We start from the raw sequence: 16,750 nt of genomic DNA on the forward strand, positions 1-16,750 counted from the left end.
TTCTCTAACCTTATTGGAGCATGGATAACATTACTAACGCTATGCAACTTGTTTCATATTGCAAACACACTATGTCCAAATATGTTATGTGGATTCACACAGCCATGCCATCTCCATAGACAAACATTGACAGAATGGCCTGAGTGAAGAGCTGCAACTTTCAATCTGTGAGAAGATGCAACCTTTCCAAGTCAGTTTTTGTAACATTTCTGCCCTGCTCAACTGTAAGTGCTATTATTGTGGAGCGTAAATCTCTAGAAGCAACAACGGCTCAACCGCGACGTGATAGGCCACAGAAGCTCAGAACGTCACCGCCAAGTATTGAAGCACGTAGCTCATAAAAATCGTCTGTCCTCGGTTGCTACCGAGTTCAAACTGCCTCTGAGAGCAACGTCAGCACAAAAACTGTTTGTCGGCAACTTCATGAAGTGGGATTCCATGGCTGAGCAGCCACACAAAAGCCTTAGATCACCATGCGCTATGCCAAGCGTCAGCTGGAGTGTTTAAAGCTCTCCCCATTGGACTGGAGCAGGGGAAATGCGTTCTCTGGAGTGATAAATTGCGCTTCACCATCTGGCAGTCCGGCGGACTAATCTGGGTTTGGAGGATGCCAGAAGAACACTACCTGCCCCAGCCTGTACAGTTTGCTGGAGGAGGGAATAATGTTTTTTATTTTACATATAAAAAGAAAATGTAATGGTTTGTTCTAGGCCCCTTTAGTACCAGTGAAGGGAAATCTTAACGCCACAGCATAAAATTACATTCTAGATTCTGTGCTTCCAACTTTGTGGCAACAGTTTGGGGAAGACCCTTTCCAGTTTATGCATGACAATGCCCCCGTGCACAAATCGAGGTCCATACAGAAATGGTTTGAGATCGGTGTGGAAGAACTTGACTGGCATCTACAGAGCCCTGACCTCAACCCCATCGAACACCTTTGGGATGAATTGGAACGCCGACTGTGGGCCAGGCCTAATCGCCCAACATCATTGCCCGACCTCACTAATTCTCTTGTGGCTGAATGTAAGCAAGTCCTCGCAGCAATGTTCCAACATCTAATGGAAAGCCTTCTCAGATGAGTAGAGGCTGTTATAGCAGCAAAGGTGGGACCAACTCCATATTAATGCCCATGATTTTGGAATGAGATCAACGAGCAGCATTTTACATACTTTTGGTCATTGACCCAGACATTTGCATATGGTGAGGTCATAGGGTTCATCGCCTCAGTCCCTTACCCTACTGACTCTGCCTGCACTGGTCCCATAAGTGCAGCTGTCCTGATTAGCTCTCACAGGGGCAAACAGGTGACCTTGACCATGAGAGGCCTTCCTGTGGGGCAACAGCTCTGCCTTGGCCAGGCTCCCCTCTTCCCCAGGCTGCACCCCCCTGTTCCCTGTGTGGAGGGCCTGTCAATCATTAATCTGCCATTCCCAGTGTCTCAGGCACTGAAGGCATGTGGCGACGGTTCTGGGGCTAACAGCTAAATTTTCCCCGAGGTATCCGGAGAGTCAGCAGCTAAGTCAGTTTTTTTTTTTTTTTTGATAGAGTAGTGTTGTCTTAATTTTTCTGTCTTCAGTTATTCCGATCATAGCCAAATTGGAAATGTACACTGCATTTATTGTTTGACGCAGTCCAGATTAATTATTATCTTTGAAAATAGATCTGATGCATCAGTTATGAGCATAACCCGTTTTTCTACCCGTATCAGTGTTGGGATGGTTCCTTCTCTTACTGGAGATTTTCTAAACTGCAGACAGAAGGTGTTTGAGGAGCCGCTGGTATTTACATGATTGAGCTGGGAATCTGAGACATTTATGCAATGGAAGAGACAGAGCAGCCTTCATTTCCACCCTCCCCGCTGTTCCCGCATTGTTGGGATTCTGGTCACGAACTCTGCGAGAGTGAAAGGGAGGGAGGAAAAGAATGCAACGTTGGGGAAAGATTCATATCGCAATAATGTGGCTTTGCGGTGTCTTTCATGTGAGTGTTCCACCAACCTGCTAAAACTGGGGGATGGGGAGTGCAGTGAAAAGGCAGCTCGGTAGTCAATTAGGCGTGAGGCGGTGCTGCTGCCGAGCCAACTGGAAAGGCTTGAAAGGGACTGAAAGGCTCAGTCCCCAGTCAGGCTCACTCCCTAGTCTGATGGAAACGGTGTAAAAATCAAACTGCAACTTTGAAAAGTTAGCATGCACCCGCCCAATTTGTCTACAGGTCACCAACCGTAGCCTTTGCATTTAGGTCTAGTGAGAAGTTTGGTCCCACACGAACCACATTGACCTAAAAAAAATAAGGCTTTCATAATCAATCTGATTGCATACCACGTCCTTTGGTGGGTTGCAGAGTTTGGCGTGTTCCCCCGTCTCCTAGAGGCATTCATCCGTCGTGGTTCTCCAGAATGTGGCCCCTGCGGTCTTCTGGCCAATCACCCTCTGTTTGAAGGTCCCCCTAATCCTTTTAGTTGGAGAAGTAGGAAAGGATGGAGTGTGAAGCTGCTGTTTGTGCTGCTGCTGCCGGATACAGTATTTCTCCCCCCCGGACCCTTCACACAGACACACACTGGGGTGTGAGTGGTAATTATCCGTTCACACGGCTCTGGCCCGGCCTGGGGACTGCTAGGGCCAGGCTCAGGCAGCTGGGGGATGCCCTCAGACCTGGCTCAACAGAGAAAGGGGAGATCGAACTTCTTTCATCTCTGTCCCAGTGTTTAAGTAGGGAAAATGGGAATGTGTATAGCTCAGTGTTTGGAGGCCCCCGAGCCACCTTTTTTAAAATTCAGCCACCATACGTGACGCCTCACTTTGCCAGCTGACGCTTCACAACCACTTCAACCCCATGTAGCTTCCCAGCTCAGTCCCTCATCCTCCCCTTCAGTCTCGCTCTCTCTCCCCCTCTTTCACATCGATGCCTGGCAATGCATCCCGTTGCGCTGCCCATTTGAAATTTTGGCTCGGTATTGCGACTGCGTAATAAATTCTGCAAATGCCGCTCCTCGGGGGTAATAAACCAAGTGTTCCGCTTCCCGTTGTCTCATAAGCTTGTTTTACACAATCTATTTTTGTCTGAGTGTATCTTCACATTTCAGGAGGAGAATCCAGTGTAAACATTAGCATCAGCCATTGAAACAGTGACTGAGGTAATGTTTAATACATTGACTCACAGCCTTCCCCCTTGTCCTTGACTGCTGAGGGATCCCTGCCTCGGAGGTTCGTTCCTGGGTCATTCCTTTGATGGGGGGATTTTGCCTGGCAACCAGCCTCCCTGCTGAACCGTGTGCTACCAGCTGATCCCCTTCGGCTCATGGTCGAGGCTCAGTCCAACAGATCAAACAGTTGCTGATGTCTTTTCCACCCTTGTCATGTGACCACTGTTCACCCTGATCCACCATCAAAATGCTCCCCCACTGAAGCATCGCATCTTCCCCCAGTCCAGAGGGCAGAAGCCTGTCGTGGGGTTGAGGGTTAGGGGAGGGCTCTGATCGGCTTTGACTCAATCTCGGAATCTGATGCAAATCCGGCATTATTTAAACCTCCCCAAATCAGCCTTGGCCAAATCCCTTCAAGATAGTCCGGGCTCGATTGGACAGCATTAAAGGATCACAGGGACAGAACAATACAACGTCTGTTAATGGGAAGAGCGAGAGAATCATACTCGGCCAGCTGTCTCAAGGGGGTTTACAGCATGTTTTGCCAGTGAAAACTGTTCTTGTTTTTTCAATACATCCTGCTGTTAGACAGTAATCTTGTTTCTCAAGGCTAGCACAGGCAAATACACAATGTATACATTCAATTGCCCCTTATTAAATCTGTTTTCTTATTTAAAAAAAATAAATGTATATATGTTCCCTTTTAGTTAACGCATGCTGTATACTGGGATGTAGCCAAACTAGTTTCCTATCCAGTGTGTACTTTAATGGTACTCACATTGGGAGTGTTGCTAGTGTCAGAGACCATGTGAGAAAGGCTGTCTCGTGTGTTTAGGAAGGACAGTAAGGGGAAAAACACATTTTCTCGCCTCAAATTCTTCCTCAGTAATGACCCGGTGTCTTTCTGGCAGCCCTGAGCACGGCAGAATATTGATAGGGCTACTGCTGAGCACCAAGGCTGCCCACTCGGGCCCAATAAAAGCTCCTAATAAGCCCCATACATCCAGCCAGCACAGTGTCAGGGCCTGCTACACTAATGCTACTCCACCACAACTTTCCCTACAAAGTTACTCGCCACTGTAACCTATGACAAAAATATGTGACTGTACTCTGGAGTCTGCATTGTCAGCGGAGGGGCGGAACACCTCTGGTTTGAGTTCCTAATCTGACTGTGGCTGGTTTGGGTCGACGCTAATGTCTGTGAGGGGGTTTAGCATGGCTAATGAGGATAGTGCTAGGCTAGTTAACTGACATGTCTTAAGTGAGGGGGCTTTCTGGGAGTGAAGGGAGGGTTTAGTTTAGACAGGCTTGTGTAGTGTTGCAGGAGATTGCATTTTTAAGTCTACTGGGAGATGAACAGTGCTTGGTGGAGGCTGCTGCTGATTCTCCAGACGGTGAAAACAAAAGGTTGCCTTCGAAAAGTGCGGCGAGATTTGAAATGACTACTGCACTTGCTCTGTAGTATTCTTTCAAAGAAATTCATGTTTGTAAGTAGTTGGTTGATTGGAAGTGGAAGTTTTTAAAGGGGGATGAACTTCATGATTGTGACAGATTTGGGTCTCGTGTGTTTTTTCAAACCAGAGTATGTGAGCGGAGTGAGTCCAATTTGACTGGGGTGCCTAGTGAGTTTCCCAAAGGCTGGAGCGTTAGCCTTCTCGCCCGTTCCAGTACTGCTCCAGTAGCGCTCACTTCACAAGCTCGGCATGCCCGGCCCAGCGTGCATTTGTAGGCTAATATAGCCTCTTTCTTTAGCTACGGTCATGGAGTTTGTTAAATATTTAAAATCACCAAGACCTGCTCAGTTAATCCTTACCATTGTGTTGCTGAGTTGTCATAATGCTGCAGCAAATGTACATTATCCCAGGGGCGTTGGCAGGCACAATGTAAGTAACTTAATTTATGTCCCCCTAACTTCCCTGAATGCCTCTGTTGATCCTACAGCTATTGTATGCAGTAATCGTGTGCTTATGAACCAGTGTTATATTGTTAGCACTGAGGCGGTGTGCCCTAGTAGGAAGTTAACAAAGAGGCAAGTCAAAGGAAATTGAATCGCTTTTATTCGGAATTCTATATTGTAAAAAGTGAATATTTTTCATGCCATGAGGTACTGGATCCGGCCAAATAGGGTCTGAAACTGGAGCGGTGCCAGGTCCTGTTCCGGCAGGATCTGGCTCAAATTAAGCACTGGTAAAGACTAGATTAAATAGAAAATTGTCTGAATGGTGAGAACATTATCACTTGTGAATGATGCATTTTTCTTTGCAACTTTTTCAATTGATATGCCGATATGTTTTGCATCACAACTAAAGTGGCCAAATAACTCAATGTAGCCTATAGGCACAAGACCCCTGGAACATGGTTGGAGATCCCATAGCCTACAGCAGGGTTCCCCAAACTGCACATTTTGGTTTTTGCCCTAACACTTCACAGCAGATTCAAATAGTCAAAGCTTGATGAATTGGTTATTTGAATCCGCTTTGTAGTGCTAAGGCAAAACAAAGTGCACCCAGGGTGGGTCCCAGGGCCGAGTTTGGGAAATCCTGGCCTACAAAGCCTGGTGAAACGTCTTCTTATAAGCCCAGTCATTGCACAATCGTGTGTGAGAAGTGTTTTACTTGCCACTATTTAAAAGAGGATCCCAGCTTTCTCATGCTGCTATATTTATTGTTCAATTCTTAAAAATGAAGCACATCCGCTTTACAAACTGTGTAGCCTACCTGGCATTAAAAAAAATAAGTAACTGCACTGAACCTCCATTCGCTATTCCAGTGCAGGCTATGGGATTATATAAACCAAAAATTGTGGGCCATTCTAAATTAACATGTTAGAAGGATATATGTAAAGACCAGATTAAATTGGGAATGCTGCGTTAGAATATTATCAAAAGCTGATACCCATTAATCAGTATTTAAAAAAATAATAATTGTAATAATGGCAATTACAACAATACTGAATAAACACTTATTTTAACTTAATATAATACATCAATAAAATCAATTTGGCCTCAAATAAATAATGAAACATGTTCAATTTGGTTTAAATAATGCAAGAACAAAGTGTTGGAGAAGTAAAAGTGCAATATGTGCCATGTAAGAAAGCTAACGTTTAAGTTCCTTGCTCAGAACATGAGAACATATGAAAGCTGGTGGTTCCTTTTAACATGAGTCTTCAATATTCCCAGGTGAGATGTTTTAGGTTGTAGTTATTATAGGACTATTTCTCTCTCTACGATTTGTATTTCATATACCTTTGACTATTGGATGTTCTTATAGGCACTTTAGTATTGCCAGTGTAACAGTATAGCTTCCGTCCCTCTCCTCGCTCCTACCTGGGCTCGAACCAGGAACACATTGAAAACAGCCACCCTCGAAGCAGCGTTCCCCATGCAGAGCAAGGGGAACAACTACTCCAAGTCTCAGAGCGAGTGACGTTTGAAACTCTATTAGCGCGCACCCGGCTAACTAGCTAGCCATTTCACATCGGTTACACCAGCCTAATCTTGGGAGTTGATAGGCTTGAAGTCATAAACAGCGCAATGCTTGAAGCACAGCGAAGGGAGCTGCTGGCAAAAAGAAAGTGCTGTTTGAATGAATGCTTACGAGCCTGCTGCTGCCTACCACTGCTCAGTCAGACTGCTCTATCAAATCATAGACTTAATTATAACATATTAACACACAGAAATACCAGCCTTTGGTCATTAATAAGGTCGAATCCGGAAACTAAACGTTTTTACTTTCAGTGAAATATGGAACCGTTACGTATTTTATCTAACGGGTGGCATCACTAAGTCTAAATATTCCTGTTACATTGCACAACCTTCAATGTTATGTCATAATTACGTAAAATTCTGGCAAATTAGTTCGCAACGAGCCAGGCGGCCCAAACTGCTGCATATACCCTGACTCTGTTGCAAGATAAGTGACACATTTTCCCTAGTTAAAAGAAATTCATGTTAGCAGGCGATATTAACTAAATATGCAGGTTTAAAAATATACTTGTGTATTGTTTTTAAGGCATTGATGTTTATGGTTGGAGCAACGTCTACCTAAGCGATTATACGCAGGACAGGCTAGATAACTACACATGGTGGTTGATATTACTAGTTTAAACTAGTGATTATGATTAATTGTTTTTTATAATTAGTTTAATGCTAGCTCGCAACTTACCTTGGCTTCTTACTGCATTCGCGTAACAGGCTGGCTCCACGTGGAGTGCAATGTAAAGCAGGTGGTTAGAGCGTTGGACTAGTTAACCTCTTACATCTACACGTTCCGCTAGCGGAACGTCTGCTCCAATATCCAATGATGGGCGGGGCGCGAAATACAAACTCCTCTAAAATCCGAAAACTTCCATTTTTCAAACATATGACTATTTTACAGCTATTTAAAGACAAGACTCTCCTTTATCTAACCACACTGTCCGATTTCAAAAAGGCTTTACAGCGAAAGCAAAACATTAGATTATGTCAGCAGAGTACCCAGCCAGAAATAATCAGACACCCATTTTTCAAGCTAGCATATCATGTCACATAAACCCAAACCATAGCTAAATGCAGCACTAACCTTTTATGATCTTCATCAGATGACACACCTAGGACATTGTTATACAATACATGCATGTCTGTTCAATCAAGTTCATATTTATATCAAAAACCAGCTTTTTACATTAGCATGTGACGTTCAGAACTAGCATTCCCACCGAACACTTCCGGTGATTTTACTAAATTACTCACGATAAACGTTCACAAAAAGCATAATTATTTTAAGAATTATAGATACAGAACTCCTCTATGCACTCGATATGTCCGATTTTAAAATAGCTTTACGGATGAAGCACATTTTGCAATAATCTAAGTACATAGCCCGGCATCACAGGGCTAGCTATTTAGACACCCACACAGTTTAGCCTTCACCAAAATCACATTTCCTATAAGAAAAATGTTCTTACCTTGCTTGTTCTTCGTCAGAATACACTGCCAGGACTTCTACTTCAATAACAAATGTAGGTTTGGTCCCAAATAATCCATCGTTATATCCAAACAGCGGCGTTTTGTTCGTGCGTTCTAGACACTATCCCAACGCTAAATCTCGGCCACGAGCATGACGCAGAATTTGACAAATTTCTAAATATTCCATTACCGTACTTCGAAGCATGTCAACCGCTGTTTAAAACCAATTTTTATGCAATTTATCTCGTAGAAAAGCGATAATATTCCGACCGGGAATCTACCTGTCTGTATACTAAGGGAAAACCGAAGGGCGGGGCGGGTCGCGAGCGTAAGGCTTAGTCCACTGAGTGACCACTCAGCTTTTGCTCTCGTGTGCTTCAGCCAGGGCTTTGAATTACGTCATTCCTGTTTTTCCCGGGCTCTGAGACTTCATTGGAGACGTGGGAAGTGTCACGTAACAGCAGAGATCCCTTGTAATAGATAGAGAGAATCAACAAGGGCAAGAAATGTTCAAACAGGGTACTTCCTGAACAGAAGCATCTCAGGTTTTTGCCTGCCATAGGAGTTCTGTTATACTCACAGACACCATTCAAACAGTTTCAGAAACGGTGGAGTGTTTTCTCTCCAAAGCTAATAATTATATGCATATTCTAGTTTCTGGGCAGGACTAATAATCAGATTAAATCGGGTATGTTTTTTATCCAGCCGTGAAAATACTGCCCCCTAGCCATTAGAGGTTAACCGTAAGGTTGCAAGATTGAATCCCCCGAGCTGACAAGGTAAAAATTTGTTGTTCTGCCCCTGAACAAGTCAGTTAACCCACCGTTCCTAGGCCGTCATTGAAAATAAAAATGTGTTCTTAACTGAGTTGCGTAGTTAAAAAAAAATCGTTGTCCGATTTCTGATTGTTATGAAAACTTGAAATCAACCTCTAGTGTATATATTTTGATTTCTAATATTCTAACATTTATCACAACTAAAGTTGCATAAGTAACTGTACATTAGCATATAGGAGGACCTGTTTCTTTGTTAAGCCACATGTGGCCACTCACATTTGTCAAAAACAGCTGTTAAATTGTATTGTTCTTACTATAACATACACATTTCATGGTATTTATTTGCGAAGCTTGCCTGCTAATTGAACTAGTGTAGCCCACAGAGATGCTAAACGTGTTTGTTAATTAACGATCAATTACCGTGAGACACATTCAATTAACTGCCGGTCACCGGCTGACAATGTTATGACCGCCACAGCCCTAGTTGTACTGCACACCAGATACTGAATGGTTTTCTGATCCAGGCCCTGTGACTAACAGATGCATGTCTGTGTTCCCAGTCATGTGAAATGTATAGTTTAGGGCCTAGTTTAAGTTAATTGACTGATTTCCTTATGAACTGTAACTCAGTAAAATCTTTGAAAGTTGTTGCATGTTTTATTTTTATTCACTGTAGTTACTTTTTGGGTGTTTAATTTTCTCATCCTCCCTCGCCCTCTCCCTGGTGAGTTCTTGATAAGTCTTGGCACGGTGGCGGGTAATCACTTTTCTCCAGATGTTAGTTTAGGAGGAAAAGTAAGGGAGGAGAGTATGATGAGAAAAAACAGCTGCCTGTATTCAGGCACCCCACCCCCTTGTTGCTCAACGTGAAGTCATCAGTCTTTTACCACACCCTTTACTGTTCCTCTATTTTCCCTTTCATTCCTCACCCCTTACGTTCTCTGCCTCATGGCTGTGCCCACCACTCTCTGTGGTAATAGTCGTTTGGAAAGCAACCTGACCTGCGCCCAGCCTCTCCCCTCTTGTTATGACTGGCAGCTTAGACCAGTGAAGAAAAACAGAGGTAACAGCGTGTCAGGCCACTGGGGATTGTTCTCCCTACATTCCCTGTCTTTCTTCCCCCTCTCTCGCTCCCCCTCTCCTCTGTATGTCACAGACGCAGGGGCCCCTGCCAGACTTGAGCAAACATTTTCGCGTCGGCACGGCAGACTTGAGCTAGCGCACCCGCCAAAGTCAGGACAGCTTGCTCTGTTTATCTGAGGGAGAGGGCAAGGGTGTGGCCCTCCAAACATTATGATACCTCTGTCACTCTCTCGGTTTGTGTCAGACTGTGAGAGCACGAGTTTGATTCCTGATGCCTCGTGTGACCTCATCCGTAGGGCTGTCAGGTAGGCAGAGGGACAACCTCTTTGCTTCCCCCACCACCACCCTTCCCCTCTAATAGCTTTTATTGCTCCACTGATTTCACAAATAGGTCTTATTGATTGAATCTGATTCCTGTGGATAGAGCAGTTTTATTGAGTGGCTTTTGCTGATAGACTGTGTGACGGTAAAGGGGGAAACCTTCACTCCTTGTCCATCGGCGCTTGTCATCCAGGCCACATTTCTCCCAGGAATTGGGCAGCCCGTTGCCTTTGAGATTTCCCACACACTCTGCATCTCCTGTCCTGAAAGTTTGAGGAGACCGGGGAGTGTGAGTTCCCACTCAAAAGAGTGTGTATTGTGATGGCACTACGGTCACAAGGACATCAAACATGTAGTCCCTTCAGCCTGGCACATGAAACATTTAATTCAGGAGACTGAGTGCTTTCATAGTTGACCCACTGCTAGATAGAAGTAAGCCAGTAGACACCCACTTTCTGTAGCTTTAGTGTGACCAAGTTCCAACTCTCAAATCACTCCGTACAATCAGTGTTATAGTAGCCTTGTTATGTTGACTAATGCAGTGGCGTACATGCATCTGCTTCCTTGTGGCCATTAGGACATTTTTAGTAACAGCCGGCTGTGGTATGACGAAAGCTGTGCCAGCAGGATTCCTGAGGTGTGCCTGCCCGCCCAGAGTTTTACATTCTGTTTGCCTCCGCTCTTGGGGCGCGCGCACACACACACTAGGCATACTTCGTTTTCCTCTCTGCCACACATGCACACACCCCCTCCCAAGCAGGATCTGTATACCCTTGCCTCTGCTGCCCTCTATTTTTCCTTTGCGTCCCTCAAAACAGCGCCTCCACCTGCAATGCTATGCAGAGCTGGATAGATGAGGATGGTGACACCCCTGTCCCGGGAGCCTTTTTAACCCTCCCAACCTTCAGATCAATCATCCTTTGGCTCTTTCCTGTCCCTGTCTGCCTGCAACTCTCTCACACCCCCCTCCCAACTACACACGCCTAAAACCAGCCAGGCCCCTCCTGAAAGGGAAAACTACTTTCTAACGCTCATTATTCGCCCTGCATTTTAAAAGGTTAACCGCGTCAACGAGCATTCAGGTGTGCTGCGAGGGAAACCACCCAATGGTTATTCAATCTCACGCTCCAACATCTGTCCGCTCTCCAGTTTGCACATTAGAACACGGCTACAATGTTCTGTTTAAATGTGGTACCGGCAACTCACAGTAGGCCTTTATGTTTGGGACAGAGGGTAGAGTAAAGACTTAGTGACCTTGCAGACGCCTGAGGCGAAGACTTTTGTGGGTCTCAACACTGACTCAGTTCTCTAACCAGGGTCAGATTCTACTCTGCCAGTCTGGCTCTGTGTAAAGGCTTTTGTGAACTATTTTTCTCAAGAGAATCAGAAGAGCCCATCTTGATTCGTGCCACGTTTTTGTAACCGAAAACCACATGTGCAATCGAACACACTCAACCTCGCCGTGACTGCTTCTCAGTTTTTTTGGGAGGGCTCATTAGTTTTGTCTTAACATCACCATTGGCTCAGATCCAAACAGACTGACAGTATGGGGCCAAAAAAGGAGCAGAGAAAGAAAACAAGCTGTCTCGTTCCTGGGACTCATTTATGAAAATTCTTCCAGACTGGAGAAGCAGTGTAGAAGGTCAGCGGGGTCACAATTTGATTTAATTTGCGACGGTAAAAAGGGAAAGGAGGCAGACGACAGAGAATCTTAACAGAATGGGTAGATGAAGATGTTCACGCTACCGCAACCACCTCTGATTGGCAACTAAAAATGGGCTAACTGGGCGCTCTGACTGACTGGGCATGTGTGGGAATGATATACAGTACGTTCGGGAAGTATTTGGACCCCTTCACTTTTCAACATTGTTACAGCCTTATTCTAAAATGGATTAAATTGTTTTTTTTTCACCCCCTCATCAATCTAAACCCAATACCCCATAATTGTGAAGCAAAAACAGGTTTTTAGATTTTTTTGGGGGGCAAATAAAACTATCACTTAAGTATTCTGACCCTTTACTCAGTACTTTTGTTGAAGCACATTTTGGCAGCAACTACAGCCTCTCGTCGGCTTTGGGTATGACGCTACAAGCTTGGCACACCTGTATTAGGAGTTTTTCCCCATCCTCCTCTGCCGATCCTCTCAAGCTCAGTCGGGTTTCTCCAAAGATGTTCGATCGGGCTCAAGTCCGGACTCTGGCTGGGCCACTCAAGGACAGTGTGCTTAGGGTCGCTGTCGTGTGGAAGGTGAACCTTTGCCCCACCTCAGGAAGGTGAACCTCCTGAGTGCTCTGGAGCAGGTTTTCATCAAGGATCTCTCTGAACTTTGCTCCGTTCGTATTTCCTGCAATCCTGACCGGTCTCCCTCTCCCTGCTGCTGAAATACATACCCACAGCATGATGCTGCCTCCACTGTGCTTCACTGTAGGGATGGTGCCAGGTTTCCTCCTGCTTGGCATTCAGGCCAAAGAGTTGAATCTTGGTTTCATCAGACCAGAGAATCTTGTTTCTTATGGTTTGAGTCCTTTAGGGGACTTCTGGCAAACTCCTCCAATTGGGCTGTCGTGACTTACTGAGGAGTGGCTTCCGTCTGGCCGCTCTACCATAAAGGCCTGATTGGTGGCGATAGGAGAGCCTTCCAGAAGGACAACTATCTCCACAGAGGGATTCTGGGGCTCTGTCAGTCACCATCGGGATCTTGGTCACCTCCCTGACCAGGCCCTTCTCCCCTGACTGCCTAGTTTGGCCGGGCGGCCAGATATGGGAGTAGTCTTGGTGGTTCCAAATTTCTTCCATTTAAGAATGGAGGTCACTGTGTTCTTTGGAACCTTGAATGCTGCAGACCGATATTGGTACCCTTACCCAAATCTGTGGCTCGACATAATCATGGCTTGGTTTTTGCTCTGACATGCACTGTCAACTGTTGGACCTTATATAGTCAGGTGTGCCTTTCCAAATCATGTCCAAGCAATTGAATTTACCACAGGTGGACTCCAATCATGTTGTAGAAACATCTCTGGAAACCGGATGCACCAGTGCTCAATTTCGAGTTTCATAGCAGTGTCTGAATACTTGTGTAAATAAGGCATTTCAGTTTTGTATTTGTAATGAAATTCTTAACCTGTTTTCACTTTGTCATTATGTGTAGATTGAGGATATTTTTAATCCATTTTAGAATAAGGCTGTAACGTAAAAAAACGTGCAAAGTGAAGAGGTCCGAATACTTTCCAAATGCACTGTATGCCTATTCACCAATTTATTTTATTTATTCTTTATTGAATTGGGGAAGTCGGTTAAAACCTCTTGGGGATCTTATCCCGGTAATGGGATTCATTGTCAAGTGACCATGGCGGGGAATTCAAAACTGCAAGTGTCTAATCATTTCAAATACTCAAACAATCAACTATTTTCCTCCATTTGAAAGATACACATCTCCTAAATCTAACCACGTTGTCCGATTTTCAAAGAGGCTTTACGGAGAATGCATAAAGTTAGGTTATGTTAGGAGAGTACATTGACAATAGCTGTGTGTAATGTTTAGCCAATTCAAAGAAGGGCATCAACAGAGACAGAAAACCAGCTAGAATTATGCACTTACCTTTGACAATCTGCATCAGATGACACTCATAGGACATTGTTATACAATACATGCATTTTTAGTTCCATCAAGTTCATATTTATATCCAAAAACAGCATTTACAGTCGCGGTGAAATTCAGAATTTTTTTTCGCCTCAAATGCTCCCAGTGAATTCAGCGTTACAAATTACGGAATTACTATTCGAAAACATTGGTAAATTATAATATTGTCATTCAAAGAATATATTATCATCTCGTAATTGCTACCGAATGGCCAGATCTCAAAATAACTTTACTGGGAAATCACATTTTGCAATAAACGGGGTACTATGCTAAGAACAATAGGCTAGGCTATACAGGTTAGCAGCATCTAATATCGATAATAGCATTGTAAATATCCCCTTACCTTTGATTATCTCCATCAGAAGGCACTGCCAGGAATCCCAGGTCCAGAACAAATGTGGTTTCTTTTGACAAAGTTCATAATTTATGTCCAAATAACACCAAGTAGTTAGCGTTCAGTAGGCTCCCACAAAACGTGGGGGGGGGGGGGGGGTGTAAAATCACGCCGAAAAGCTTAAAAAACCTAGTAAATAATCTATTTACGTTCGTTCAAACATGTGAAACGTTGTTTAGCATCAATCTTTTGGTCCATTTTTAACGTGAAACATCAGTAATATTTTCACAGGACCTATCCTGTGTCTAGAAAAACGTTTATGAAAAATTCTCTCTTCTCACATTTATGCGCAGGCGTGAAAAATGAAGTGACGACATGTCAGCTTCCCTGCATTCTAATTTGCTCTCTGTTAATCATAGACGCTTCAAACAACTTTATAAAGATCATTGACATCTAGTGGAAGCCGTAGGAGTTGTGAAATGAATCCTTTCTCACTGTGGTATCTATAAAACAATGACCCTAAATAGTACAGTCACAAAATTCACATTTTTTTAAAATCTATTTTTCACAGGTTTTTGCCTGCAATATGAGTTTTGTTATACTTACAGACACCATTCAAACTGTTTTAGAAAATTCAGTGTTTTCTATCCGAATGTGTTAATAATATGCATATCCTAGCTTCTGAGTTGATGTAGGAGGCAGTTAAAAATGGGCACATTTTTTTCAAAATTTCTCAATACTGCCCCCTAGCCCCAACAGGATATTATTAAGAACAAATTCTTATTTACAATGACGGCCTTGGAACAGTGGGTTAACAGCCTTGTTCAGGGGCAGAACGACAGATTTTTACCTTGTCAGCTCAGGGATTTGATGTAGCAACCTTTGGGTTACTGGCCCAACACTCCAACCACTAGGCTACCTGCAGCCCTTATACATGGTACTCGTCATGTTATTTTGACCACCTTCCATGAAAATGTGCCTATTCAATGTTGGCGAAAAGCTGTTGAATGTCACATTTTCTCAATTATGAACTCCAGTACCCTTCCTGGCGTGTAATGGTATAATCAGATATCATACAAATTCTATTTATGTACAGCAGTTAAATCTGACATCAGCACTATGGCTTTCCAGCCAATGACTATTGCGGACCATTGCACACAACCTAGTGTGTAGTCTGAAACCACAGCCTTCAGTTGAGACCAGCCACTGTCACTCCCCCCTCCCTAGTCTTCCCCTTGAAAGGTGTCTCTGGGGAGGTCTTTACTTTGAGCCTTGCTCTCTGCTGCATTTTTTTCTCCCCACCTTAGCCTGATTGAAAAGAGCAGGAAACGTTCTTTTTTTTTTTAAAGCAGCTGTTTACTCCAAAGAAAAGCGTGTGATATTAAATGGTGCGCCTGCATGTCAATCTGGCCCCCATCTTTATTGCTCCGCCGTTAACAGCCTTGTCCTCCTTTTAGCGAGTCTGAACAACCCGGCCAAAACATAATCCTGTCATGACAATGGAGCTCTCGAGTCTGCTTTTCGAGAAGTAGAGGCCTTCACGGGTCAAAGATGGACCTGTTCCAAAAGGGACACGGGGCTATCCCACCCGGACCCAATATGCATAAATATGTTTTTTTTTTTTTTTTTTTTTTAAATAGACCCATTCCAAATGGACCCGAGGACAACTAGACCCGTTCCGTATAGACCTAGTTGTATCCAGACCCGATCCGAGTGAGGGGAAGCAGCAGCAATACATTTTTAAGCTACTTTATTAACCGGAGCCGATAAATCTTGTGGAAGGGGAGGTAGAGAAGTGACGCTCTAGCAGGGGCTGTCTGTGGGCTAGTGTGAGCAAGTGACATGGTGAAGAGACCGCAACCAACCAAGCCGGCTCACACTATAGTAGATTAATAGCTAGTTTATCATCCAATATGATTACGTAGTACCGGTCTTGACTGCGTCAAACTGGTAGAAGCTAGCTAAGCTACTCAAGGCATGTGCCTTCTCGTCCTACACCTCCCCCACTTTATTTAACTAGTCAAGTCGGTTAAGAACAAATTCTTATTTACAATGACGGCCTAGGAACAGTGGGTTACTGGCCCAACGCTTTAAACACTAGGCTACCTGCCGCCAATCGACTCCATTCAAATTGCAAGTAGCAGCCTACCTGTTGTTGTAACCTATCCTCCTTTTTCATTTTAACTCCGTCTTCCATTGATTTGATATCTTAACTTTGGCCACACATGGAGGCTCTGACTGTAGCCTATTGCCACTTTGACTTATGATTGGCCAACAAAGCTACACATCCCACTCTTGTGAAAGCAAGAGCAGCAGCATAACTTATACAATTTTTCTACTGCAGCAGTCGTTCCGATCTGAAATGTTCCTTTCGGACAAGTCAGTTAATTACGCATACCCATGACAATCATATCAGATCCGACCCAGACCCGCGACATTTAGTTCTGGATCCGGACCAGCTTGGGTCTAATATCGGGCCTCGAGTATTCCGGTACAGGTGCATCCG

General features: G+C 44.2%; 1 protein-coding gene across 5 annotated transcripts in view; it reads left to right on the top strand.

Annotated features, from left to right (window-relative positions):
* Positions 1-16,750, top strand: part of LOC115162576 (protein quaking-A) — a 90,336-nt gene that overhangs the window by 61,289 nt on the left and 12,297 nt on the right. The gene's annotated exons all lie outside the window — the stretch shown is intronic.

This window comes from Salmo trutta, chromosome 25, assembly GCF_901001165.1.
Source record: "Salmo trutta chromosome 25, fSalTru1.1, whole genome shotgun sequence".
NCBI classification, from domain to species: Eukaryota; Metazoa; Chordata; class Actinopteri; order Salmoniformes; family Salmonidae; genus Salmo; species Salmo trutta.